General features: G+C 48.0%; 8 non-coding genes across 8 annotated transcripts; all 8 read left to right on the plus strand.

Moving 5' to 3' along the window:
- Nucleotides 1–4,479: 4,479 nt before the first annotated feature.
- Nucleotides 4,480–4,620, plus strand: LOC146783561 (U4 spliceosomal RNA). The gene has a single exon (XR_014971110.1). It is a non-coding gene; the product is annotated as a U4 spliceosomal RNA (small nuclear RNA).
- Nucleotides 4,621–5,441: 821 nt separating this feature from the next.
- On the plus strand, nt 5,442–5,582 carry LOC146783562 (U4 spliceosomal RNA). The gene has a single exon (XR_014971254.1). It is a non-coding gene; the product is annotated as a U4 spliceosomal RNA (small nuclear RNA).
- A 4,018-nt stretch (nt 5,583–9,600) lies between these two features.
- On the plus strand, nt 9,601–9,741 carry LOC146783563 (U4 spliceosomal RNA). The gene has a single exon (XR_014971060.1). It is a non-coding gene; the product is annotated as a U4 spliceosomal RNA (small nuclear RNA).
- An 820-nt stretch (nt 9,742–10,561) lies between these two features.
- LOC146783564 (U4 spliceosomal RNA) lies at nt 10,562–10,702 on the plus strand. The gene has a single exon (XR_014971244.1). It is a non-coding gene; the product is annotated as a U4 spliceosomal RNA (small nuclear RNA).
- A 4,018-nt stretch (nt 10,703–14,720) lies between these two features.
- Nucleotides 14,721–14,861, plus strand: LOC146783565 (U4 spliceosomal RNA). The gene has a single exon (XR_014971061.1). It is a non-coding gene; the product is annotated as a U4 spliceosomal RNA (small nuclear RNA).
- An 821-nt stretch (nt 14,862–15,682) lies between these two features.
- On the plus strand, nt 15,683–15,823 carry LOC146783566 (U4 spliceosomal RNA). The gene has a single exon (XR_014971245.1). It is a non-coding gene; the product is annotated as a U4 spliceosomal RNA (small nuclear RNA).
- A 4,017-nt stretch (nt 15,824–19,840) lies between these two features.
- LOC146783567 (U4 spliceosomal RNA) lies at nt 19,841–19,981 on the plus strand. The gene has a single exon (XR_014971062.1). It is a non-coding gene; the product is annotated as a U4 spliceosomal RNA (small nuclear RNA).
- A 6,856-nt stretch (nt 19,982–26,837) lies between these two features.
- Nucleotides 26,838–26,978, plus strand: LOC146783568 (U4 spliceosomal RNA). Its single transcript, XR_014971263.1, has one exon. It is a non-coding gene; the product is annotated as a U4 spliceosomal RNA (small nuclear RNA).
- Nucleotides 26,979–27,384: the final 406 nt, after the last annotated feature.

Consider the following 27,384-nt stretch of genomic DNA (forward strand, 5'->3'; position numbering starts at 1 on the left):
TTACGGATTTGCATGAAGAATTAGTACCACTTGAAACTGGGAGTTTGTGGACTAAAATAGCTAATAAGATGATAGCTGTTAAGGATTTTATTGCAAAAATAGGTAGTACTATTATAGGTAGGATATTATTTCCTTTGTCTTGTATAATTGTTGCTTTACTGATACTAAGATTGGTGTGTGTGTGTTGTAAAAACAGGAGAGGGAAAGAGAAATTGAAAAATGAAAAGAAAAATAAGATTTTGAAAAGAGAACCAGAAGAAATTGAATTAGAAGAATTGAGGGAGAGTGTTTATTTAGAGACAAAGAGAGATGATGAAAGAGTGACTGGTGTGTAATGTTGTCTAAGGGGAAAAGACATTTCTGATATCTCCTAAAATGGGACTAAATTTTCACTATTTTTTTTTTTTTTTTTTGGGTTTATTTGGTGATAAAATCACCAAAGGGGGGATTGCTGGAGCAGAGTTTTCTTTTAGAAAATTCATGGGTTTTTGAAGCTCTGGCATGTCTATGTGTTTTATTAATTTATTAATAAATAACAACTAATTATTTGTCTTGTGCAAGTGTGTTTTACTAATCAACCCGTTTGTCCTAACACAAGAGAAAGTTACATGAGGGTTAGCATGCGTGTGCTGTTTCTGTATTTACAATAACGTGCAAGTTTTCATGTTTAAACGTTGCTGTGTGCTATTTATTTTGAGCACAAAACGCTGTCTGAATTAATGCTTTTTATGTCGCAAAGCTAGATAAATGCATACACATAAGGGTATTAGTGGGGTTTACACTGTTTAATCATTATGCTGTAGTAACGTTTATTTTGTCTCTTTAATTAAAGATGGGCTATTGTGGCCTATGGAGGCCTAATCCATGATGGCTGATTTTATGAGCCTGGCCTCGAGTGAATATTCTGTGATGTGGCAAGGGAGACCCCTGCTGGAAATCGGTTGAAGACAACTGACCATGGTCCTTCTATAAAACTTTCCATGAGGACAGCAGCAGTTTTGGGTGTTCTCCAAGAAAAGTGAAAGTGTCCTTGGCGATCTCGGAGGACAAAGGAGCTTCTGAAATAAACTCTGAGCTGTAGCTCGGCTGCCGAGGGAAGCGGAATGAGTTGGATACTTTAATAGTTTCTGTTTCTTGGTTCCTGTTCCGTGGTTACGTCCTGTGACTTTTCCTGAGCGACGATTTTCAGATGTAGCAATGTTACATCTCTTCCTTCTCGTTCTGCTCAGTGATACAGTTTATCCTGCCAATTTTATGTGTGTTTCTATTGTATTTTTCATTATAAAAACTGTTAGCTTAGGGAGGGCTCTCCCCACTCTTTTGCCACTTGCCATTTTACCTTCGCTGCGTGAACTTGCGTTGCTGAGGACTGATGCTGAGGACTGTCCTGAGAGACTTTGCCAAGAGACTGGTCCTGACCCGTTCTGACACTTAGTTAGAATAGGTAACTATAAGAAATGATTTATTCTGATTTATTTTGACTAATTTTAGATAAAGCAATATAACTTTTAAACATGGTGTTGAATATTTCTTTCCTTGTCAATTATTGAGTATATTTTTGATCATTGTTTATAGATTGCTTATGGTATGTTTAAGGACAACCACTATAATCAGGTCCTATCACTTAGATATAGATGCAGGGTGGTTTAGGAGTTTTCTTCCCACAGGTTTATTGCTGGTAGAGTATTTGAGTGTATGTTAGTGAAATGGGCCCTAGCGTATGATGAATGTATGTGCGTGTAACTGTGAGATTACTCTATCTGTGGTAGTGGGCATATTTTTGATACCCTGATCTGTATCAGGTGTGAAGGTAAGTACTCGACTGGCAGAGTTAAGGTTCTGGGCATAGACTCAGGGGTCTCCCAGGGTCAGGTAGGTAGAGTTTTTTCACCCTCAGCGGCACAGGGGCAGCCGGGTGCAGAGAGAGTTAGGCCCAATGTTATCCTATGAGATGTAGGGGGGCCTTGGTTGGTGGCTGCTGACTAGCAGGCTACGCGGCTGTGGGAGCTGGGCTCCTGGTCACTTGCTCAGGGCAAATGGGGAAGTAGATAGGTGTAGAGGTTACACTGCCAGGGCCACTCGGGCGGCTGGGTGCAGGGTGCTTTTGAGCTCTTGGGCGCTCAATTGATTTCAATGGGAGAGCTCCGGTTTAGAAAAAGATTGCAAGCTCGGGGACGAAGATTCTTTAGGTGCCACCACCACTTCGAGAGGTAAGTTGGGTAGTTGGAGGATAGGTAGGTACCCAGGATTTGGGCACAGGGAGCCGCAGGGCGCCGGGTGCAGGGGTGCCTTTTGGTGTCGGGAAATCTTACCCTCTGTTGATCGCGTTGGGGGGGTACCTGGTTCTGAGGCTGCAGGTGTCATCAGGAGCGTCTAGGGAAGTCCTTGGGTGCCGGACTCGGGTTCACAGTCGTCGTAGGGTCGTCCTCGTGGTCTTTGGTCACTCCGGCACAGGCCAGGCTTGGCGGGTGCAGAGTGTGTAGGGTTCGCGGTTCCGGGCTGATGCCAGGGATTAGAAGTAGATTTTGAGTAGAGCCTCTACTCATTTGAGTCCCAGGGGCTTACAGCCAAAAGGTAGCCAGGTCCTCCGGGGTTTGTGAGGTTGCTGGCCACAATAGATGCCGGGTTGGAGCAGGAGCAGGTTCGAGTGTCGCCAGGCCTGTAGGGCTGGTGCCAAAGCAGTTGGTGTCTTCCTCTTCTTAGCAGCTGCAGGGCAGGTCTTCTTTCTTCTTCCTCTTCTTTGTATTTCGGAATCTGGAATCTGGGGAAGGAAGGTTCAGGGTGCCCCTAAATACTAAATTTAGGGGCGTTACAGGTAGGCGAAGGGCAGGGACCAATGGGTCCCTGTCCTGAGGTGAGTACACCCCCTATTCAGCCACTCTCCTCTGGGAGGGGGGCAGCAGCCTAGTCCTGATTGGGTAGGGCCTCCCATCTTCAAGATGGCGAGCGCCCGGAGATGTGCTTCACCTCGCCTTCCCCACCTGAGGGGTGGAGTTGGCAGGCTGGCCCATCCCCTGTCCTTGTTTGGGGCTTCCGGCCAAGCTTCCCGCCAGAGTGGGGGTTGCAAGTGGTCTGGGGAAGCTCACAGAGGCGGCATGCCTTTGAAGCTTCCCCCTGCCCATCCTGGGGGAGGAGATCTAGCATCTCGCCCAGGATGTGCATTGTTGCAGACCCAGGAGAGCAGGGGCTCTCCTACCCAGGGGTCCAGCAACATGTCTGCTGTGTGGCAGCCTAGGCAGCCTCAGAACAGACGTGGATTGTAGGTTAGGTTTCAGGGAGCCTCTCTAAGATGCCCTCTGTGGTGCTTGGTACATTAAATACCATACTGGCATCAGTGTGGGTTTAATGTGCTGAGCAGTTTGATACCAAACTTCTCAGTCTTCTGTGCTGCCATTATAGTGCTGTGGAGTTCGTGTTTGACAAGCTCCCAGCACCATGTACTCTTAAATGGAAGCACTGCACTTACATGGCCCAGGAATGGACCTGGGTACTGTAGGGGCACCGGGCTCCTGCCTCTGTGCCCACACCACTGGCATAGGGCACCCAGCTAGAGGGGTGGCTGATGTATGCCAGGGCAGTGAAGGTTGTGGGCATGGCACACAGGGATGTGTGCCATGTCGATTCTCTGTTTTGTCTTGTACCCAGACACTCAGCCTGCCAGGGCAGTGTGTGTGTGTTAGGGTACAGGGCCTCTAAGGGTGGCACAATGAGTGCTGCAGCCCTTAGAGGCCTTCCCTGGTCACAAGGCCCTGGGTACCTAGGGTTCCACTTACCAGGGGCTGACATGTGGCCAGGGTTTGCCAATTTTGTTTTGAGATTTTTGTTTGGGAAGGAACATAGGCCCTGGGCTCCTGATTGGCAGGAGTCCAGGGCACACTCAGTCAAAGTACATTCAGCAATTCAGCAAAAAGTGGGGGCATACCATTCAAGAAAGATGGCACTTTCACACAACTATTTTGTCGGCTATTGAGTGAATAGCTGAGATTGTACACTCCTTTGTCCGCAGACTGATATGTATCCATTTACAAGAAAGGCATCTCGTATCCGGGTGAACAAGAGGCACCAAAGTTAACTCTTGTAATATTCTAGAATAGTACACCTTTGGTTGCTTTCTTGCATTTAGGTACAAGAACTAGTTGTGGGAGGAGCCTGCTTGGGCTTAGGAGGATATGTGGTTGCATACATAATCATGTACTGATGACATCCCACATAGAGAGGGATGAAGGGAGGTGCCAAAGGAGGCTGTATAGTGAAATCTGCTAATTAGCATACGGAATCCCAGAGCCCAACGGGCACTTACCTGCAGAAGCAACAGAAGATAGAGTAGTACATATGATGTCTGGCTTTTGACTCGAGTGATAGAAAACATAGAAAGTATGCTTGCATATCTCTCTGATCGGTGCACGTTTCAAATTTGTCTCCCTGTAACAGACAAAAGTGTCACCGTTGTGGGACTGCTCATATCGCCTAGCTGATGTTATCTTTGTGCAGTGGCAGTATCGTAGCCAATGAGGTCTATCCGAGGCGTGATTATTGCTTATTGAAAACTTTACCCAATACCCCGCCATGTCAACTTGAAAAATAGTTGATATTGGCGATTTTTGATAGTCTCTATGGAGGCTGGATCAATTGTGTCAAAAGAAGATTGATTATACATCATTATAGTTATTTAGTAAGCAAAAAGGTGTAGATATTTTTCATAGAATGTCAATACTCATTGGTCAATATGTTTTTTTAACAACTGTTTTATTTCAACTAAAGTGTTTCTCATATCAGTGGAAAAGGGTCCTCTTAATCAATAGGTAAGGTACACGTATTAAACTTTGTGATCTAATTGTCTTGGAAGCTGCACAGTGTCCAAAGCTTCAGACATTCATTCAGCATCTCTCTAAGTAGCAGAGCTAATGTGCTATTTTCTCGGCTATTGAGTGAATAGCTGAGATTGTACACTCCTTTGTCGGCAGACTGATATGTATCCTTTTACAAGAAAGGCATCTTGTATCTGGGTGAACAAAGAGGTGCCAAAGTGAACTCTTGTAATATTCTAGAATAGTACTCCTTTGGTTGCTCTGCTTGCATTTAGGTACAATAACTCGTTTTGGAAGGAGCCAGATGGGGCTTAGGAGTATATGTGTTTGCATACAGAATCATGTACTGATGACATCACACATAGAGAGGGATGAAGGGAGGTGCCACAGGAGGCTGTATAGTGAAATCTGCTAATTAGCATATGGAATCCCAGAGCCCAATGGGTACTTATCTGCAGAACCAACAGAAGATAAAGTAGTCCACCTGATGTCTGGCTTTTGACCTGAGTGATAGAAAACATAGAAAGTATGCTTGCATATCTCTCTGATCAGTGCATATGTTCCAACTTTGACTCCCTGTAAGAGACAAAAGTGTCACGATTGTGGGACTGCTCATATTGCCAATTGGAAGTTATCTTCAAATAGTGGCAGTATTGTAACCAATGCGGTGTATCCGAGGTGTGATTGTTGCTTATTCAAAACTTTGCGCAATACCCAGTCTTGTCAACTTGAACAACAGTTGTTGTTGGTAATTTAGGATAATCTTTACGGAGGCTAGATCAATTGTGTCAAAAAATGATTGATTATACATCAATGTATTTATTCAGTAAGAAAAAAGGTGTAGATATTTTTCATAGAATATCAATACTCTTTGCTCGATATGTTTTTCATTAACTGTTTCATTTTAACCAACGTGTTTTTTATATGCGTAAAAGAGGGTCCGCTTAATCATTAGGTAAGGTACACATATTAAACTTTGGGTGCTAATTGATTTAGAAGCTGCGCAGTGTCCGAAGATTCAGACATTTATTCAGCATCTCTCTAGGTTTTAGATCAAATGTACTATTGTGAGAAAGTGGCTCTGTATATACTGTTCCAAAATAGGTACAGGGTGTACAGAGTCCACAGTCCCCAGAGGTTTGGCAGAGGCTAAAGTTAGAAATAACCTTAGTCTCTAAAGTGGTAGCTTGGTCGAGCAGTAAGGCAGTATCAGAGGACAGTGTAAAGCATTTGTTGTACACACTCAGTCAGTGAAATGATTTCACACACTCAATAACTGAACTCTAGGCCAATGGTTTGTATAAAAAATATATGTCTGTTTTGTTTTAGAACCAACAATAGGAATTAAAATATACTTTCTCAGAATGAGATGCTTTATTTAAATACTTTTGCAATATGCAATTGGCTTTTGTAGAAAGTTATAAGTTGTTGCAATAGGCAACACAGTTTTAAACACAATAATGCATTGAGTTCAATGGAAATTTCAAGTTATTTGCAATAGATTACTTTCAGGATTACTTTAGAGATTCCAGGACTGGATCCTAGATTCAGTCCTGGGACAGTACTTAGAAACAAGTGATAAAAGTCGACTTAGTTACTACTAGGATTTTTAAGTAATATTTTGCTATTTTAAAAGTTGACACTTAGAAGAAATTTCATAGAAAACAGTCAATGATTCCCTAAGGAAGAAAATTCAAGCTGCAGGTATAGTATGTTCTCGTTACTTTTGTAATCCAGTACTGGGTGCCTAGACTCAGTACTGGGACCTTTATCCAAAACAGGTAAGTAATTACGTTTTCAGAAGTTATACGATTTTTAAAGAATATTTAAAGTTTGCAGAAATTGACACTGAAGAAATTTCACAGAAAAACAGTCAATGATTCCCTATGGAAGAAAATTGGGTTACTGGTAAGTACAGATTTAAGTATTTTTCAGAGTCAGTGCTGGGCACCAAGATCCAGCACTGGGAGCTCACCTAATAGCAGGTGAGTATTTTCGTTTTCGTTACTCGGCTGATTTTTGGTGAATATTTTAAGTTTTGAAAACTCCACACTTTGAAGAAATTTTCAGAAGAAACCAGTCAATGTTACCCTATGGAGAAAATTGAGTTATCGGTGTGAAGGTAAGTACTCGACTGGCAGAGTTAAGGTTCTGGGCATAGACTCAGGGGTCTCCCAGGGTCAGGTAGGTAGAGTTTTTTCACCCTCAGCGGCACAGGGGCAGCCGGGTGCAGAGAGAGTTAGGCCCAATGTTATCCTATGAGATGTAGGGGGGCCTTGGTTGGTGGCTGCTGACTAGCAGGCTACGCGGCTGTGGGAGCTGGGCTCCTGGTCACTTGCTCAGGGCAAATGGGGAAGTAGATAGGTGTAGAGGTTACACTGCCAGGGCCACTCGGGCGGCTGGGTGCAGGGTGCTTTTGAGCTCTTGGGCGCTCAATTGATTTCAATGGGAGAGCTCCGGTTTAGAAAAAGATTGCAAGCTCGGGGACGAAGATTCTTTAGGTGCCACCACCACTTCGAGAGGTAAGTTGGGTAGTTGGAGGATAGGTAGGTACCCAGGATTTGGGCACAGGGAGCCGCAGGGCGCCGGGTGCAGGGGTGCCTTTTGGTGTCGGGAAATCTTACCCTCTGTTGATCGCGTTGGGGGGGTACCTGGTTCTGAGGCTGCAGGTGTCGTCAGGAGCGTCTAGGGAAGTCCTTGGGTGCCGGACTCGGGTTCACAGTCGTCGTGGGGTCGTCCTCGTGGTCTTTGGTCACTCCGGCACAGGCCAGGCTTGGCGGGTGCAGAGTGTGTAGGGTTCGCGGTTCCGGGCTGATGCCAGGGATTAGAAGTAGATTTTGAGTAGAGCCTCTACTCATGGGAGTCCCAGGGGCTTAGAGCCAAAAGGTAGCCAGGTCCTCCGGGGTTTGTGAGGTTGCTGGCCACAATAGATGCCGGGTTGGAGCAGGAGCAGGTTCGAGTGTCGCCAGGCCTGTAGGGCTGGTGCCAAAGCAGTTGGTGTCTTCCTCTTCTTAGCAGCTGCAGGGCAGGTCTTCTTTCTTCTTCCTCTTCTTTGTATTTCGGAATCTGGAATCTGGGGAAGGAAGGTTCAGGGTGCCCCTAAATACTAAATTTAGGGGCGTTACAGGTAGGCGAAGGGCAGGGACCAATGGGTCCCTGTCCTGAGGTGAGTACACCCCCTATTCAGCCACTCTCCTCTGGGAGGGGGGCAGCAGCCTAGTCCTGATTGGGTAGGGCCTCCCATCTTCAAGATGGCGAGCGCCCGGAGATGTGCTTCACCTCGCCTTCCCCACCTGAGGGGTGGAGTTGGCAGGCTGGCCCATCCCCTGTCCTTGTTTGGGGTTTCCGGCCAAGCTTCCCGCCAGAGTGGGGGTTGCAAGTGGCCTGGGGAAGCTCACAGAGGCGGCATGCCTTTGAAGCTTCCCCCTGCCCATCCTGGGGGAGGAGATCTAGCATCTCGCCCAGGATGTGCATTGTTGCAGACCCAGGAGAGCAGGGGCTCTCCTACCCAGGGGTCCAGCAACATGTCTGCTGTGTGGCAGCCTAGGCAGCCTCAGAACAGACGTGGATTGTAGGTTAGGTTTCAGGGAGCCTCTCTAAGATGCCCTCTGTGGTGCTTGGTACATTAAATACCATACTGGCATCAGTGTGGGTTTAATGTGCTGAGCAGTTTGATACCAAACTTCTCAGTCTTCTGTGCTGCCATTATAGTGCTGTGGAGTTCGTGTTTGACAAGCTCCCAGCACCATGTACTCTTAAATGGAAGCACTGCACTTACATGGCCCAGGAATGAACCTGGGTACTGTAGGGGCACCGGGCTCCTGCCTCTGTGCCCACACCACTGGCATAGGGCACCCAGCTAGAGGGGTGGCTGATCTATGCCAGGGCAGTGAAGGTTGTGGGCATGGCACACAGGGATGTGTGCCATGTCGATTCTCTGTTTTGTCTTGTACCCAGACACTCAGCCTGCCAGGGCAGTGTGTGTGTGTTAGGGTACAGGGCCTCTAAGGGTGGCACAATGAGTGCTGCAGCCCTTAGAGGTCTTCCCTGGTCACAAGGCCCTGGGTACCTAGGGTACCACTTACCAGGGGCTGACATGTGGCCAGGGTTTGCCAATTTTGTTTTGAGATTTTTGTTTTGGGAAGGAACATAGGCCCTGGGCTCCTGATTGGCAGGAGTCCAGGGCACACTCAGTCAAAGTACATTCAGCAATTCAGCAAAAAGTGGGGGCATACCATTCAAGAAAGATGGCACTTTCACACAACTATTTTGTCGGCTATTGAGTGAATAGCTGAGATTGTACACTCCTTTGTCCGCAGACTGATATGTATCCATTTACAAGAAAGGCATCTCGGATCCGGGTGAACAAGAGGCACCAAAGTTAACTCTTGTAATATTCTAGAATAGTACACCTTTGGTTGCTTTCTTGCATTTAGGTACAAGAACTAGTTGTGGGAGGAGCCTGCTTGGGCTTAGGAGGATATGTGGTTGCATACATAATCATGTACTGATGACATCCCACATAGAGAGGGATGAAGGGAGGTGCCAAAGGAGGCTGTATAGTGAAATCTGCTAATTAGCATACGGAATCCCAGAGCCCAACGGGCACTTACCTGCAGAAGCAACAGAAGATAGAGTAGTACATATGATGTCTGGCTTTTGACTCGAGTGATAGAAAACATAGAAAGTATGCTTGCATATCTCTCTGATCGGTGCACGTTTCAAATTTGTCTCCCTGTAACAGACAAAAGTGTCACCGTTGTGGGACTGCTCATATCGCCTAGCTGATGTTATCTTTGTGCAGTGGCAGTATCGTAGCCAATGAGGTCTATCCGAGGCGTGATTATTGCTTATTGAAAACTTTACCCAATACCCCGCCATGTCAACTTGAAAAATAGTTGATATTGGCAATTTTTGATAGTCTCTATGGAGGCTGGATCAATTGTGTCAAAAGAAGATTGATTATACATCATTATAGTTATTTAGTAAGCAAAAAGGTGTAGATATTTTTCATAGAATGTCAATACTCATTGTCAATATGTTTTTTTAACAACTGTTTTATTTCAACTAAAGTGTTTCTCATATCAGTGGAAAAGGGTCCTCTTAATCAATAGGTAAGGTACACGTATTAAACTTTGTGATCTAATTGTCTTGGAAGCTGCACAGTGTCCAAAGCTTCAGACATTCATTCAGCATCTCTCTAAGTAGCAGAGCTAATGTGCTATTTTGTCGGCTATTGAGTGAATAGCTGAGATTGTACACTCCTTTGTCGGCAGACTGATATGTATCCTTTTACAAGAAAGGCATCTTGTATCTGGGTGAACAAAGAGGTGCCAAAGTGAACTCTTGTAATATTCTAGAATAGTACTCCTTTGGTTGCTCTGCTTGCATTTAGGTACAATAACTCGTTTTGGAAGGAGCCAGATGGGGCTTAGGAGTATATGTGTTTGCATACAGAATCATGTACTGATGACATCACACATAGAGAGGGATGAAGGGAGGTGCCAAAGGAGGCTGTATAGTGAAATCTGCTAATTAGCATATGGAATCCCAGAGCCCAATGGGCACTTATCTGCAGAACCAACAGAAGATAAAGTAGTCCACCTGATGTCTGGCTTTTGACCTGAGTGATAGAAAACATAGAAAGTATGCTTGCATATCTCTCTGATCAGTGCATATGTTCCAACTTTGTCTCCCTGTAAGAGACAAAAGTGTCACGATTGTGGGACTGCTCATATTGCCAATTGGAAGTTATCTTCAAATAGTGGCAGTATTGTAACCAATGCGGTGTATCCGAGGTGTGATTGTTGCTTATTCAAAACTTTGCGCAATACCTAATCTTGTCAACTTGAACAACAGTTGTTGTTGGTAATTTAGGATAATCTTTACGGAGGCTAGATCAATTGTGTCAAAAAATGATTGATTATACATCAATGTATTTATTCAGTAAGAAAAAAGGTGTAGATATTTTTCATAGAATATCAATACTCTTTGCTCGATATGTTTTTCATTAACTGTTTCATTTCAACCAACGTGTTTTTTATATGCGTAAAAGAGGGTCCGCTTAATCATTAGGTAAGGTACACATATTAAACTTTGGGTGCTAATTGATTTAGAAGCTGCGCAGTGTCCGAAGATTCAGACATTTATTCAGCATCTCTCTAGGTTTTAGATCAAATGTACTATTGTGAGAAAGTGGCTCTGTACATACTGTTCCAAAATAGGTACAGGGTGTACAGAGTCCACAGTCCCCAGAGGTTTGGCAGAGGCTAAAGTTAGAAATAACCTTAGTCTCTAAAGTGGTAGCTTGGTCGAGCAGTAAGGCAGTATCAGAGGACAGTGTAAAGCATTTGTTGTACACACTCAGTCAGCGAAATGATTTCACACACTCAATAACTGAACTCTAGGCCAATGGTTTGTATAAAAAATATATGTCTGTTTTGTTTTAGAACCAACAATAGGAATTAAAATATACTTTCTCAGAATGAGATGCTTTATTTAAATACTTTTGCAATATGCAATTGGCTTTTGTAGAAAGTTATAAGTTGTTGCAATAGGCAACACAGTTTTAAACACAATAATGCATTGAGTTCAATGGAAATTTCAAGTTATTTGCAATAGATTACTTTCAGGATTACTTTAGAGATTCCAGGACTGGATCCTAGATTCAGTCCTGGGACAGTACTTAGAAACAAGTGATAAAAGTCGACTTAGTTACTACTAGGATTTTTAAGTAATATTTTGCTATTTTAAAAGTTAACACTTAGAAGAAATTTCATAGAAAACAGTCAATGATTCCCTAAGGAAGAAAATTCAAGCTGCAGGTATAGTATGTTCTCGTTACTTTTGTAATCCAGTACTGGGTGCCTAGACTCAGTACTGGGACCTTTATCCAAAACAGGTAAGTAATTACGTTTTCAGAAGTTATACGATTTTTAAAGAATATTTAAAGTTTGCAGAAATTGACACTGAAGAAATTTCACAGAAAAACAGTCAATGATTCCCTATGGAAGAAAATTGGGTTACTGGTAAGTACAGTTGTAAGTATTTTTCAGAGTCAGTGCTGGGCACCAAGATCCAGCACTGGGAGCTCACCTAATAGCAGGTGAGTATTTTCGTTTTCGTTACTCGGCTGATTTTTGGTGAATATTTTAAGTTTTGAAAACTCCACACTTTGAAGAAATTTTCAGAAGAAACCAGTCAATGTTACCCTATGGAGAAAATTGAGTTATCGGTGTGAAGGTAAGTACTCGACTGGCAGAGTTAAGGTTCTGGGCATAGACTCAGGGGTCTCCCAGGGTCAGGTAGGTAGAGTTTTTTCACCCTCAGCGGCACAGGGGCAGCCGGGTGCAGAGAGAGTTAGGCCCAATGTTATCCTATGAGATGTAGGGGGGCCTTGGTTGGTGGCTGCTGACTAGCAGGCTACGCGGCTGTGGGAGCTGGGCTCCTGGTCACTTGCTCAGGGCAAATGGGGAAGTAGATAGGTGTAGAGGTTACACTGCCAGGGCCACTCGGGCGGCTGGGTGCAGGGTGCTTTTGAGCTCTTGGGCGCTCAATTGATTTCAATGGGAGAGCTCCGGTTTAGAAAAAGATTGCAAGCTCGGGGACGAAGATTCTTTAGGTGCCACCACCACTTCGAGAGGTAAGTTGGGTAGTTGGAGGATAGGTAGGTACCCAGGATTTGGGCACAGGGAGCCGCAGGGCGCCGGGTGCAGGGGTGCCTTTTGGTGTCGGGAAATCTTACCCTCTGTTGATCGCGTTGGGGGGGTACCTGGTTCTGAGGCTGCAGGTGTCGTCAGGAGCGTCTAGGGAAGTCCTTGGGTGCCGGACTCGGGTTCACAGTCATCGTGGGGTCGTCCTCGTGGTCTTTGGTCACTCCGGCACAGGCCAGGCTTGGCGGGTGCAGAGTGTGTAGGGTTCGCGGTTCTGGGCTGATGCCAGGGATTAGAAGTAGATTTTGAGTAGAGCCTCTACTCATGGGAGTCCCAGGGGCTTAGAGCCAAAAGGTAGCCAGGTCCTCCGGGGTTTGTGAGGTTGCTGGCCACAATAGATGCCGGGTTGGAGCAGGAGCAGGTTCGAGTGTCGCCAGGCCTGTAGGGCTGGTGCCAAAGCAGTTGGTGTCTTCCTCTTCTTAGCAGCTGCAGGGCAGGTCTTCTTTCTTCTTCCTCTTCTTTGTATTTCGGAATCTGGAATCTGGGGAAGGAAGGTTCAGGGTGCCCCTAAATACTAAATTTAGGGGCGTTACAGGTAGGCGAAGGGCAGGGACCAATGGGTCCCTGTCCTGAGGTGAGTACACCCCCTATTCAGCCACTCTCCTCTGGGAGGGGGGCAGCAGCCTAGTCCTGATTGGGTAGGGCCTCCCATCTTCAAGATGGCGAGCGCCCGGAGATGTGCTTCACCTCGCCTTCCCCACCTGAGGGGTGGAGTTGGCAGGCTGGCCCATCCCCTGTCCTTGTTTGGGGTTTCCGGCCAAGCTTCCCGCCAGAGTGGGGGTTGCAAGTGGCCTGGGGAAGCTCACAGAGGCGGCATGCCTTTGAAGCTTCCCCCTGCCCATCCTGGGGGAGGAGATCTAGCATCTCGCCCAGGATGTGCATTGTTGCAGACCCAGGAGAGCAGGGGCTCTCCTACCCAGGGGTCCAGCAACATGTCTGCTGTGTGGCAGCGTAGGCAGCCTCAGAACAGACGTGGATTGTAGGTTAGGTTTCAGGGGGCCTCTCTAAGATGCCCTCTGTGGTGCTTGGTACATTAAATACCATACTGGCATCAGTGTGGGTTTAATGTGCTGAGCAGTTTGATACCAAACTTCTCAGTCTTCTGTGCTGCCATTATAGTGCTGTGGAGTTCGTGTTTGACAAGCTCCCAGCACCATGTACTCTTAAATGGAAGCACTGCACTTACATGGCCCAGGAATGGACCTGGGTACTGTAGGGGCACCGGGCTCCTGCCTCTGTGCCCACACCACTGGCATAGGGCACCCAGCTAGAGGGGTGGCTGATGTATGCCAGGGCAGTGAAGGTTGTGGGCATGGCACACAGGGATGTGTGCCATGTCGATTCTCTGTTTTGTCTTGTACCCAGACACTCAGCCTGCCAGGGCAGTGTGTGTGTGTTAGGGTACAGGGCCTCTAAGGGTGGCACAATGAGTGCTGCAGCCCTTAGAGGCCTTCCCTGGTCACAAGGCCCTGGGTACCTAGGGTACCACTTACCAGGGGCTGACATGTGGCCAGGGTTTGCCAATTTTGTTTTGAGATTTTTGTTTTGGGAAGGAACATAGGCCCTGGGCTCCTGATTGGCAGGAGTCCAGGGCACACTCAGTCAAAGTACATTCAGCAATTCAGCAAAAAGTGGGGGCATACCATTCAAGAAAGATGGCACTTTCACACAACTATTTTGTCGGCTATTGAGTGAATAGCTGAGATTGTACACTCCTTTGTCCGCAGACTGATATGTATCCATTTACAAGAAAGGCATCTCGGATCCGGGTGAACAAGAGGCACCAAAGTTAACTCTTGTAATATTCTAGAATAGTACACCTTTGGTTGCTTTCTTGCATTTAGGTACAAGAACTAGTTGTGGGAGGAGCCTGCTTGGGCTTAGGAGGATATGTGGTTGCATACATAATCATGTACTGATGACATCCCACATAGAGAGGGATGAAGGGAGGTGCCAAAGGAGGCTGTATAGTGAAATCTGCTAATTAGCATACGGAATCCCAGAGCCCAACGGGCACTTACCTGCAGAAGCAACAGAAGATAGAGTAGTACATATGATGTCTGGCTTTTGACTCGAGTGATAGAAAACATAGAAAGTATGCTTGCATATCTCTCTGATCGGTGCACGTTTCAAATTTGTCTCCCTGTAACAGACAAAAGTGTCACCGTTGTGGGACTGCTCATATCGCCTAGCTGATGTTATCTTTGTGCAGTGGCAGTATCGTAGCCAATGAGGTCTATCCGAGGCGTGATTATTGCTTATTGAAAACTTTACCCAATACCCCGCCATGTCAACTTGAAAAATAGTTGATATTGGCAATTTTTGATAGTCTCTATGGAGGCTGGATCAATTGTGTCAAAAGAAGATTGATTATACATCATTATAGTTATTTAGTAAGCAAAAAGGTGTAGATATTTTTCATAGAATGTCAATACTCATTGGTCAATATGTTTTTTTAACAACTGTTTTATTTCAACTAAAGTGTTTCTCATATCAGTGGAAAAGGGTCCTCTTAATCAATAGGTAAGGTACACGTATTAAACTTTGTGATCTAATTGTCTTGGAAGCTGCACAGTGTCCAAAGCTTCAGACATTCATTCAGCATATCTCTAAGTAGCAGAGCTAATGTGCTATTTTGTCGGCTATTGAGTGAATAGCTGAGATTGTACACTCCTTTGTCGGCAGACTGATATGTATCCTTTTACAAGAAAGGCATCTTGTATCTGGGTGAACAAAGAGGTGCCAAAGTGAACTCTTGTAATATTCTAGAATAGTACTCCTTTGGTTGCTCTGCTTGCATTTAGGTACAATAACTCGTTTTGGAAGGAGCCAGATGGGGCTTAGGAGTATATGTGTTTGCATACAGAATCATGTACTGATGACATCACACATAGAGAGGGATGAAGGGAGGTGCCAAAGGAGGCTGTATAGTGAAATCTGCTAATTAGCATATGGAATCCCAGAGCCCAATGGGCACTTATCTGCAGAACCAACAGAAGATAAAGTAGTCCACCTGATGTCTGGCTTTTGACCTGAGTGATAGAAAACATAGAAAGTATGCTTGCATATCTCTCTGATCAGTGCATATGTTCCAACTTTGTCTCCCTGTAACAGACAAAAGTGTCACGATTGTGGGACTGCTCATATTGCCAATTGTAAGTTATCTTCAAATAGTGGCAGTATTGTAACCAATGCGGTGTATCCGAGGTGTGATTGTTGCTTATTCAAAACTTTGCGCAATACCTAATCTTGTCAACTTGAACAACAGTTGTTGTTGGTAATTTAGGATAATCTTTACGGAGGCTAGATCAATTGTGTCAAAAAATGATTGATTATACATCAATGTATTTATTCAGTAAGAAAAAAGGTGTAGATATTTTTCATAGAATATTAATACTCTTTGCTCGATATGTTTTTCATTAACTGTTTCATTTCAACCAACGTGTTTTTTATATGCGTAAAAGAGGGTCCGCTTAATCATTAGGTAAGGTACACATATTAAACTTTGGGTGCTAATTGATTTAGAAGCTGCGCAGTGTCCGAAGATTCAGACATTTATTCAGCATCTCTCTAGGTTTTAGATCAAATGTACTATTGTGAGAAAGTGGCTCTGTATATACTGTTCCAAAATAGGTACAGGGTGTACAGAGTCCACAGTCCCCAGAGGTTTGGCAGAGGCTAAAGTTAGAAATAACCTTAGTCTCTAAAGTGGTAGCTTGGTCGAGCAGTAAGGCAGTATCAGAGGACAGTGTAAAGCATTTGTTGTACACACTCAGTCAGCGAAATGATTTCACACACTCAATAACTGAACTCTAGGCCAATGGTTTGTATAAAAAATATATGTCTGTTTTGTTTTAGAACCAACAATAGGAATTAAAATATACTTTCTCAGAATGAGATGCTTTATTTAAATACTTTTGCAATATGCAATTGGCTTTTGTAGAAAGTTATAAGTTGTTGCAATAGGCAACACAGTTTTAAACACAATAATGCATTGAGTTCAATGGAAATTTCAAGTTATTTGCAATAGATTACTTTCAGGATTACTTTAGAGATTCCAGGACTGGATCCTAGATTCAGTCCTGGGACAGTACTTAGAAACAAGTGATAAAAGTCGACTTAGTTACTACTAGGATTTTTAAGTAATATTTTGCTATTTTAAAAGTTGACACTTAGAAGAAATTTCATAGAAAACAGTCAATGATTCCCTAAGGAAGAAAATTCAAGCTGCAGGTATAGTATGTTCTCGTTACTTTTGTAATCCAGTACTGGGTGCCTAGACTCAGTACTGGGACCTTTATCCAAAACAGGTAAGTAATTACGTTTTCAGAAGTTATACGATTTTTAAAGAATATTTAAAGTTTGCAGAAATTGACACTGAAGAAATTTCACAGAAAAACAGTCAATGATTCCCTATGGAAGAAAATTGGGTTACTGGTAAGTACAGTTGTAAGTATTTTTCAGAGTCAGTGCTGGGCACCAAGATCCAGCACTGGGAGCTCACCTAATAGCAGGTGAGTATTTTCGTTTTCGTTACTCGGCTGATTTTTGGTGAATATTTTAAGTTTTGAAAACTCCACACTTTGAAGAAATTTTCAGAAGAAACCAGTCAATGTTACCCTATGGAGAAAATTGAGTTATCGGTGTGAAGGTAAGTACTCGACTGGCAGAGTTAAGGTTCTGGGCATAGACTCAGGGGTCTCCCAGGGTCAGGTAGGTAGAGTTTTTTCACCCTCAGCGGCACAGGGGCAGCCGGGTGCAGAGAGAGTTAGGCCCAATGTTATCCTATGAGATGTAGGGGGGCCTTGGTTGGTGGCTGCTGACTAGCAGGCTACGCGGCTGTGGGAGCTGGGCTCCTGGTCACTTGCTCAGGGCAAATGGGGAAGTAGATAGGTGTAGAGGTTACACTGCCAGGGCCACTCGGGAGGCTGGGTGCAGGGTGCTTTTGAGCTCTTGGGCGCTCAATTGATTTCAATGGGAGAGCTCCGGTTTAGAAAAAGATTGCAAGCTCGGGGACGAAGATTCTTTAGGTGCCACCACGACTTCGAGAGGTAAGTTGGGTAGTTGGAGGATAGGTAGGTACCCAGGATTTGGGCACAGGGAGCCGCAGGGCGCCGGGTGCAGAGGTGCCTTATGGTGTCGGGAAATCTTACCCTCTGTTGATCGCGTTGGGGGGTACCTGGTTCTAAGGCTGCAGGTGTCGTCAGGAGCGTCTAGGGAAGTCCTTGGGTGCCGGACTCGGGTTCACAGTCGTCGTGGGGTCGTCCTCGTGGTCTTTGGTCACTCCGGCACAGGCCAGGCTTGGCGGGTGCAGAGTGTGTAGGGTTCGCGGTTCCGGGCTGATGTCAGGGATTAGAAGTAGATTTTGAGTAGAGCCTCTACTCATGGGAGTCCCAGGGGCTTAGAGCCAAAAGGTAGCCAGGTCCTCCGGGGTTTGTGAGGTTGCTGGCCACAATAGATGCCGGGTTGGAGCAGGAGCAGGTTCGAGTGTCGCCAGGCCTGTAGGGCTGGTGCCAAAGCAGTTGGTGTCTTCCTCTTCTTAGCAGCTGCAGGGCAGGTCTTCTTTCTTCTTCCTCTTCTTTGTATTTCGGAATCTGGAATCTGGGGAAGGAAGGTTCAGGGTGCCCCTAAATACTAAATTTAGGGGCGTTACAGGTAGGCGAAGGGCAGGGACCAATGGGTCCCTGTCCTGAGGTGAGTACACCCCCTATTCAGCCACTCTCCTCTGGGAGGGGGGCAGCAGCCTAGTCCTGATTGGGTAGGGCCTCCCATTTTCAAGATGGCGAGCGCCCGGAGATGTGCTTCACCTCGCCTTCCCCACCTGAGGGGTGGAGTTGGCAGGCTGGCCCATCCCCTGTCCTTGTTTGGGGTTTCCGGCCAAGCTTCCCGCCAGAGTGGGGGTTGCAAGTGGCCTGGGGAAGCTCACAGAGGCGGCATGCCTTTGAAGCTTCCCCCTGCCCATCCTGGGGGAGGAGATCTAGCATCTCGCCCAGGATGTGCATTGTTGCAGACCCAGGAGAGCAGGGGCTCTCCTACCCAGGGGTCCAGCAACATGTCTGCTGTGTGGCAGCCTAGGCAGCCTCAGAACAGACGTGGATTGTAGGTTAGGTTTCAGGGAGCCTCTCTAAGATGCCCTCTGTGGTGCTTGGTACATTAAATACCATACTGGCATCAGTGTGGGTTTAATGTGCTGAGCAGTTTGATACCAAACTTCTCAGTCTTCTGTGCTGCCATTATAGTGCTGTGGAGTTCGTGTTTGACAAGCTCCCAGCACCATGTACTCTTAAATGGAAGCACTGCACTTACATGGCCCAGGAATGGACCTGGGTACTGTAGGGGCACCGGGCTCCTGCCTCTGTGCCCACACCACTGGCATAGGGCACCCAGCTAGAGGGGTGGCTGATGTATGCCAGGGCAGTGAAGGTTGTGGGCATGGCACACAGGGATGTGTGCCATGTCGATTCTCTGTTTTGTCTTGTACCCAGACACTCAGCCTGCCAGGGCAGTGTGTGTGTGTTAGGGTACAGGGCCTCTAAGGGTGGCACAATGAGTGCTGCAGCCCTTAGAGGCCTTCCCTGGTCACAAGGCCCTGGGTACCTAGGGTACCACTTACCAGGGGCTGACATGTGGCCAGGGTTTGCCAATTTTGTTTTGAGATTTTTGTTTTGGGAAGGAACATAGGCCCTGGGCTCCTGATTGGCAGGAGTTCAGGGCACACTCAGTCAAAGTACATTCAGCAATTCAGCAAAAAGTGGGGGCATACCATTCAAGAAAGATGGCACTTTCACACAACTATTTTGTCGGCTATTGAGTGAATAGCTGAGATTGTACACTCCTTTGTCCGCAGACTGATATGTATCCATTTACAAGAAAGGCATCTCGTATCCGGGTGAACAAGAGGCACCAAAGTTAACTCTTGTAATATTCTAGAATAGTACACCTTTGGTTGCTTTCTTGCATTTAGGTACAAGAACTAGTTGTGGGAGGAGCCTGCTTGGGCTTAGGAGGATATGTGGTTGCATACATAATCATGTACTGATGACATCCCACATAGAGAGGGATGAAGGGAGGTGCCAAAGGAGGCTGTATAGTGAAATCTGCTAATTAGCATACGGAATCCCAGAGCCCAACGGGCACTTACCTGCAGAAGCAACAGAAGATAGAGTAGTACATATGATGTCTGGCTTTTGACTCGAGTGATAGAAAACATAGAAAGTATGCTTGCATATCTCTCTGATCGGTGCACGTTTCAAATTTGTCTCCCTGTAACAGACAAAAGTGTCACCGTTGTGGGACTGCTCATATCGCCTAGCTGATGTTATCTTTGTGCAGTGGCAGTATCGTAGCCAATGAGGTCTATCCGAGGCGTGATTATTGCTTATTGAAAACTTTACCCAATACCCCGCCATGTCAACTTGAAAAATAGTTGATATTGGCAATTTTTGATAGTCTCTATGGAGGCTGGATCAATTGTGTCAAAAGAAGATTGATTATACATCATTATAGTTATTTAGTAAGCAAAAAGGTGTAGATATTTTTCATAGAATGTCTATACTCATTGGTCAATATGTTTTTTTAACAACTGTTTTATTTCAACTAAAGTGTTTCTCATATCAGTGGAAAAGGGTCCTCTTAATCAATAGGTAAGGTACACGTGTTAAACTTTGTGATCTAATTGTCTTGGAAGCTGCACAGTGTCCAAAGCTTCAGACATTCTTTTTTTTTTTTTTTTTTTTTTTGTTTTTAAAAGTTTTTATTGAACAATAATTCGATTACAAGCACGGGCCTACAACCACCAGGGCCGGCCGCTAAGTACAGAGTGCGATATACATTTATCAAAGCTGCAGTCGGTTCCCGGGGTTCGGCCCCGTAGTGAGCCCGGATCGTTCTAGAGGCACAGGAGACTTAAATCCAACAAACACAGAAAACTAAAAGAAAAACAAAAGGCGAGGCATAAAGACAAACGGCGCAGGTCAGGCTTCCTCCGGGGAACTCCAGGTCAGACCATTAAGCAGCACATGAAAGGAAGGAGTACCGGGAGGCTGGGGACGGGGGGTGGGGGGGGGGCCAAGGGAAATGAACGTCCATATGTAGTCATTACAAAAAGTGCCCGGAACTGTCAAGGGTCAGGGGGACATGGCGATATCGGTGTCCACCAGGGGGGGCGTACAGATACCCCCGCGATATGCATTCCATTGCCCCCAGATTCTGCCCCATGCCCCCGGCTTACCACGGGCAACATACACAGTCTTCTCCCTGAACATACACCAGTCCATATTCTCCTTCCATACTGACACGGCGGGCGGCCGCTGGGCACCCCAAAGCTGCGCTATATCTCTCTTGGCAATCATGTTCCCCAGGGCCGCCCACCGAGTCTGAGCCGCGCTATAATCATTGGGCTCCCACACATTCAGGACACAGCGACGCACCTCCGGCAGCAGCACAACCCCAGTGACCTGTCCCATAACCGTATGCACCCGGCGCCTGTAGTCCGCCACCTCGCGGCACTCCCACAGGATATGGAGAAAGGTGGCACTGAGCCCACAACCCCGCTTACAGAGCCCATCGTCGGAATATCCCATCGAGACCAAGCGAGGACCCGTCACATACACCCGGTGAAGAATCTTAAGCTGTACCAACCGGAGACGGGCTGGAATGGCGACCTCCTTGGGGGACGACAGTGCAGACTGCCAGTCCTCGTCGTCCAATTCCACCCCATCCCCCGTCCAAGCCTCCCGAAGGCGCACCAAGAGGTCAGCCCGATGATTAATCAGTTTCTTATAAATTAAAGAAATAGTACTGTCCGGGACATGTCCGTCAAGTATGCGGTCCTCGAGGGGCGAGGAAACCGGGATCTTGGTCCCCTCTCCAAAGACCGAGAGCAGGGCGTGTCGAACCTGGGCATAGCGGAAGAACTCCCTGTCTGTAAGCTCATATTCGGCCTGAAGAGCCGCAAAAGTCTTAACCGCGCCCTTTTGCCACAGGTCTCCCACTTTGCTGATACCAATCGTGTCCCACTGGTCAAACCCCTTCGTAGTCCAAAGGCTCCCCAGGCGATCGGAGGCAAACAAAGGAGTAGCACATGTCAGTCGCTCACCCCAGCCCGTGGCCGCAGTGGCGGCCCTCCAGGTCCGCACCGCAATCTTAGTAGGACCCGTAAGGGTCCGGCCAGCCGAGCGGGAGTACAGCGCCCTGTTATAGTCCCCGCCGGGAAGCAGGAACTTGTCCATCTCATACGCCGGGTTCGGGCCAGGCGCATACGTGGCATGGTTGATGGCCGAAAGCTGCGCGGCCCAATAATACCTGCGAATGTCAGGAAGCGCGATGCCCCCGTCGTACCAGGGGAGAGTAAGCTTAGCAAGAGCAATACGCGCCCGCCCGTCCCACACCAGTCTCCTCTGCAGGCTCTCTACCTCCCGAAAGTAGGCCACTGGGATGACGTCGAAGGAATTCTGGAGTGCATAGAGGAACCTGGGAAGGGACATCATTTTGAACAGCGCGGCCCGACCCAGCGGGGACAGGGGCAGCCTGCACCACCGGGCCGTATCCTCTCGCAATCGCCGGAGCGGACGCAGGAGATTCTGCTCATAGCGAGCCACCGGGTCCAGCGAAACGTATATCCCCAGGTACTTAAAGCCGCTCTGAGGCACCTGGATCGGAAGCCGAGGCGGTAGGAGTGGAGGACCACCGGAGATCGGATAGACGCAGGATTTAGACCAATTGATCGTGAGACCCGAGTTATTCCCAAAGGAAGTCAGAACGTCAAAGAGGACGTTGAGCGACTGCCGCGGTGAGGTGAGATATAGGAGAATATCGTCCGCATACAGCGAAACCCGGTCTTCAAAGCCCGGGGCCCACCGGATCCCCCTAAGCGAGGGCTCCCAGCGGAGCCAAGCCGCGAGTGGCTCCAGGGCGAGAGCGAAGAGCAAAGGGGACAACGGGCATCCCTGCCTCGTGCCCCTGCCGAGGGCAAAGGGCCGAGAGACCCGCCCGTTCACCACCACCTGAGCCATGGGTCCCGTGTACAGAAGCCTCACCCAGCCAATAAATCCTTCCCCAAAGCCAAATTTAGCCAAGACAGCCCAGAGGAATGGCCATTCGATGGTATCAAAGGCCATCGTGGCATCCAAAGAAACCAGCACGGCCGGTTCAGAGAGGAGCTCCGCCCTGGCAAGGGCGCCATGAAGACGCCGCAAGTTAAGAGCGGTGTTACGATGCGGGATGAATCCGCATTGGTCCGGATGAATCAGATCGCACACGACGCTCAACAGACGATTGGCAAGTACTTTCGCCAGGATCTTAGGCTCCGCATTTAGCAATGAAATAGGCCGGTAAGACGTACAGCGATCTCGCGGCTTGTCCTCCTTGGGGATAACGACTATCGTGGCCAAACGCTGATCGGCCGGGAGGGAACCCGCCGCCAGAGACTCACGGAACATGCGACTGAGGAAGGGCGCAAGCTTGTCGGGGCGCAATTTATATAGCTCAACGGGCAGACCGTTGGGACCCATAGCCTTGCCCGAGCGAAGGGAGCGGATCGCGGTCGCTATTTCATCCGCCGACAAGGGGGCGTCCAGCCGCTCACGGTCCTCAACGGACAGGCAGGGCAAGGCGATATCCCTCAGTAGAAGGCGAGAGTCGTCCTCATCCCTGTCAGTCACTGGGGAGTACACAGCCCGGAGGTGGTCGGCAAAACATTCCACAATCTCGTCAGGCTCCGTCACACACACACCATCCGCCGCACGCAACTCCGGGACCACACGATTCACTCTCTCCTTCCTGTCCAGCCACGCGATCAACTTACCCGCCTTGTCCCCGGCATCGTACAGTCGACCCTGCTGCTCCCTATACATAGTTTTGGCCGCGTCAGTGACCAGGGACCTATATTCAAACTGTTTCAGGCTGAGGGCATGGAGCCCGTCCGGAGTAACATTCGCCTCCAAGGCCGACTCCAGCCCCAAGATGTCAGTCTCCAGCCTCACCACTGCCTCACTCCTGACCCTCTTAGTCACCACTATCTGGGAAAGGGCGTGTCCGCGGATCACGGTTTTAAAGGCTTCCCACAGGGACATTGCAGAAGACACCGACCCCTCGTTATCCAGGAAGTATTGGTCCATAGCCTTAACCAGGCTGTCACGAGTCGTAGGGTCTCGCAGGTACCATGGGTTAATGGGAGCGATCCGTCCTGCAGACCGCGGCCCGGCGTCAAAAAGAAGCCACAGCGGAGAATGGTCGGAGATACCCCGCGCCAGATGCCTGACCTCTCGAATCCGACCAGTCTGCGCCGCGGGCATAAGGAAGTAGTCTAACCTAGAGAGACTCCCATGCGCCCCCGAGTGAAAGGTGAATTGACATTGGGTCGGATGCATTAATCTCCAACTATCCACCAGGCCGAAGGTCTCCAGCATCCCACCCAGCCATGCCTGGGCAGCGGGGAGGGTCCTCGGTGGGTGACGATCCAGTTCACCCGAAACCACAGAATTAAAGTCCCCGCCCATGAGCAGGAGGCTGTCCGGAAGGTCAAGCAGCATTCGACCCAAGTCAGTGAAGGTGGAGTTCTGGAGGCCCGGGGGGACGTAAACTGAAACCAGGGCAAGGGGCTGCCCCTCCCACCTCCCAATCAAACACACATAGCGCCCTCTGTCATCCGAGACTATCTTAGTGATCTCCACCGGAAGTGAGGTTCGCAGCAGAATGCCCACCCCCCTGGAACCAGTTGTGAAACCAGAATGGGCCACGAGGCGGTATCCCCCCCTGTTCATTGCATGACAAACATTGCCAACCAGATGCGTCTCCTGGAGAAACACCACATCAGGAGTCAAACGACGCAAATATTGCAGTACTACACCCCGCTTGATACGGTCCCCCAACCCATTGACGTTCCATGACATAAGCCTCAACCCGTCCCCCCCCATCCCCCCCAATAGATCAAGGGTCCCCCAGCCTGCAGCACAGTTCCCAAATGTGGACAAAAATCAGTACCTCGCCCTGTAAACAAAAAACACACAGCAAAACAAACCCTCCTCCCCCCCAACCCCACCCCATGACCAACTCCCCCCACCCTGCACCCCTGCGGGCCAAAAAACCCCCCCAACTTGCAGTGTGCCTGTCGCCCCACTAACCCCATTCTACGGAAAGAACCCAGAGGAGGTAAGGGACCCGTCCCCGCCCGCCCCCCTCACTGGTCCTGGTAAAACACAATGTGCAAATGAAATAAGACCCGACTGTACAGTGCAAAAAGGCAAAATCAAGGACCAAAAGTCATTCTAAAGGGGACCCAACACCTGCGGTGCCCGCAGAGGGTCCGGGACGGTCACCTCCGTCCGGCAGAGAGTCCAGCCAGTCACTTGCAGCCACAGGAGAGTCAAAAAAGGCTGTCCGATCCCCGTGTTCCACTCGGAGTTTTGCAGGGTAGAGCATCGAATACTTTAGGCCCAGCTCACGGAGACGACGCTTCACCCCTTGGAATCCCATACGTTGTTTCTGGACCAGTTGCGTGAAGTCCGGGTAAAAATTGATGGTCGAGTTCTCATGTCGAACCGGGCCGTGGGTCCGTGAGGCCTGCAGAATAGCGTCGCGGTCCCTGTAGTAGAACAGTTTGGCCACGATAGGCCTCGGAGGGGCCCCCGGCCGTGGCCGACCGCCCGGAACTCGATGGGCCCGCTCCACGGCAAAGAACTTACTTAGGCCAGCCGAGGACAACTGTTTCAGGATAAGTTCCTCGACCACGAGGTCAACCGGGCGGCCGTCAGAGGACTCCGGTACACCTATGACGCGGATGTTGTTGCGTCGGGCCCGTCCCTCGAAGTCCTCAAGCCGCCGGGCCATATGATCGTTAACCACCCTGATGTCTCCAAGCGCGGCCCGCAGATCCGACACCTCCGCACCGAGGGTGGATGTCCGTGCGTCGAGAGCCTGGACCCTCTCGTTAGTTTTGGAGAGGTCGGCCCGGATCAGGGTGACATCGATCGCGACAGTGTCAATCTTACGGGCCAGGGCCTCATATTGCGTCGCGATGGTTTCCCTGATGCCATCAATGGCGCCCATAATGTCCTGCAGGGATAGTTCCGTAGTGACGGTCGCGCCTCCCTCCGCAGTGTCCGAGGGGAGGCCAGCAGCGCCAGAAGGCCCCCTGCCCTGGGTGTAGCGATCCATGTTATTGCTCTGGACCGCTCCCCCGCGGAGGGAAGCCTTGGTCTTGCGGCCCTCGGGACCCCCTTTGCCCCCCATGTGAACACGGTCACCCGAGGGGACCTCCAATCAAGAGGTGTAAGGGCACCAGCAAGAAAACCACAAACTGTCGGTATAGGGGGTCCGAGGCGATAGGCACTCTAGTGGCAGGTGAAAGAAAACCTCATGCAGAGGCCCAGGAAGCACCTCTCCACCCCGAGCGCACCTCCCTGCCGGTCTCCTGAAGTGCAAAACCGAAACCGAAAGTGGTGGATCGGCAGCTGGCACCGCGCTGAAGCCGCTGTTGTTCAATTGCAGCCCGGTCCCTCGGGTCTCCTTCACCCCGGCCACCTCCGTCGGGTGGGTCCCAAAAGTTCCGACGACAACAACTCAGGATTCCCAGGTCCGATTTGAGTTTTGAAAAGAGATATACGCCCAGCTGGTCGTTATCTCCCAGATTCCATAAGCCACGTCAGGATATTCTCAGGATAAATTCCGAGGAGCAGAGAGGGTCCGGGGAGCCCTGTGCTCACGCGACCATCTTGGATGCGCGCTAGGCTCCTCCCAAGCTTCAGACATTCATTCAGCATCTCTCTAAGTAGCAGAGCTAATGTGCTATTTTGTCGGCTATTGAGTGAATAGCTGAGATTGTACACTCCTTTGTCGGCAGACTGATATGTATCCTTTTACAAGAAAGGCATCTTGTATCTGGGTGAACAAAGAGGTGCCAAAGGGAACTCTTGTAATATTCTAGAATAGTACTCCTTTGGTTGCTCTGCTTGCATTTAGGTACAATAACTCGTTTTGGAAGGAGCCAGATGGGGCTTAGGAGTATATGTGTTTGCATACAGAATCATGTACTGATGACATCACGCATAGAGAGGGATGAAGGGAGGTGCCAAAGGAGGCTGTATAGTGAAATCTGCTAATTAGCATATGGAATCCCAGAGCCCAATGGGCACTTATCTGCAGAACCAACAGAAGATAAAGTAGTCCACCTGATGTCTGGCTTTTGACCTGAGTGATAGAAAACATAGAAAGTATGCTTGCATATCTCTCTGATCAGTGCATATGTTCCAACTTTGTCTCCCTGTAAGAGACAAAAGTGTCACGATTGTGGGACTGCTCATATTGCCAATTGGAAGTTATCTTCAAATAGTGGCAGTATTGTAACCAATGCGGTGTATCCGAGGTGTGATTGTTGCTTATTCAAAACTTTGCGCAATACCTAGTCTTGTCAACTTGAACAACAGTTGTTGTTGGTAATTTAGGATAATCTTTACGGAGGCTAGATCAATTGTGTCAAAAAATGATTGATTATACATCAATGTATTTATTCAGTAAGAAAAAAGGTGTAGATATTTTTCATAGAATATCAATACTCTTTGCTCGATATGTTTTTCATTAACTGTTTCATTTCAACCAACGTGTTTTTTATATGCGTAAAAGAGGGTCCGCTTAATCATTAGGTAAGGTACACATATTAAACTTTGGGTGCTAATTGATTTAGAAGCTGCGCAGTGTCCGAAGATTCAGACATTTATTCAGCATCTCTCTAGGTTTTAGATCAAATGTACTATTGTGAGAAAGTGGCTCTGTATATACTGTTCCAAAATAGGTACAGGGTGTACAGAGTCCACAGTCCCCAGAGGTTTGGCAGAGGCTAAAGTTAGAAATAACCTTAGTCTCTAAAG

Source organism: Triturus cristatus, chromosome 11 (genome assembly GCF_964204655.1).
Source record: "Triturus cristatus chromosome 11, aTriCri1.1, whole genome shotgun sequence".
NCBI lineage: Eukaryota > Metazoa > Chordata > Amphibia > Caudata > Salamandridae > Triturus > Triturus cristatus.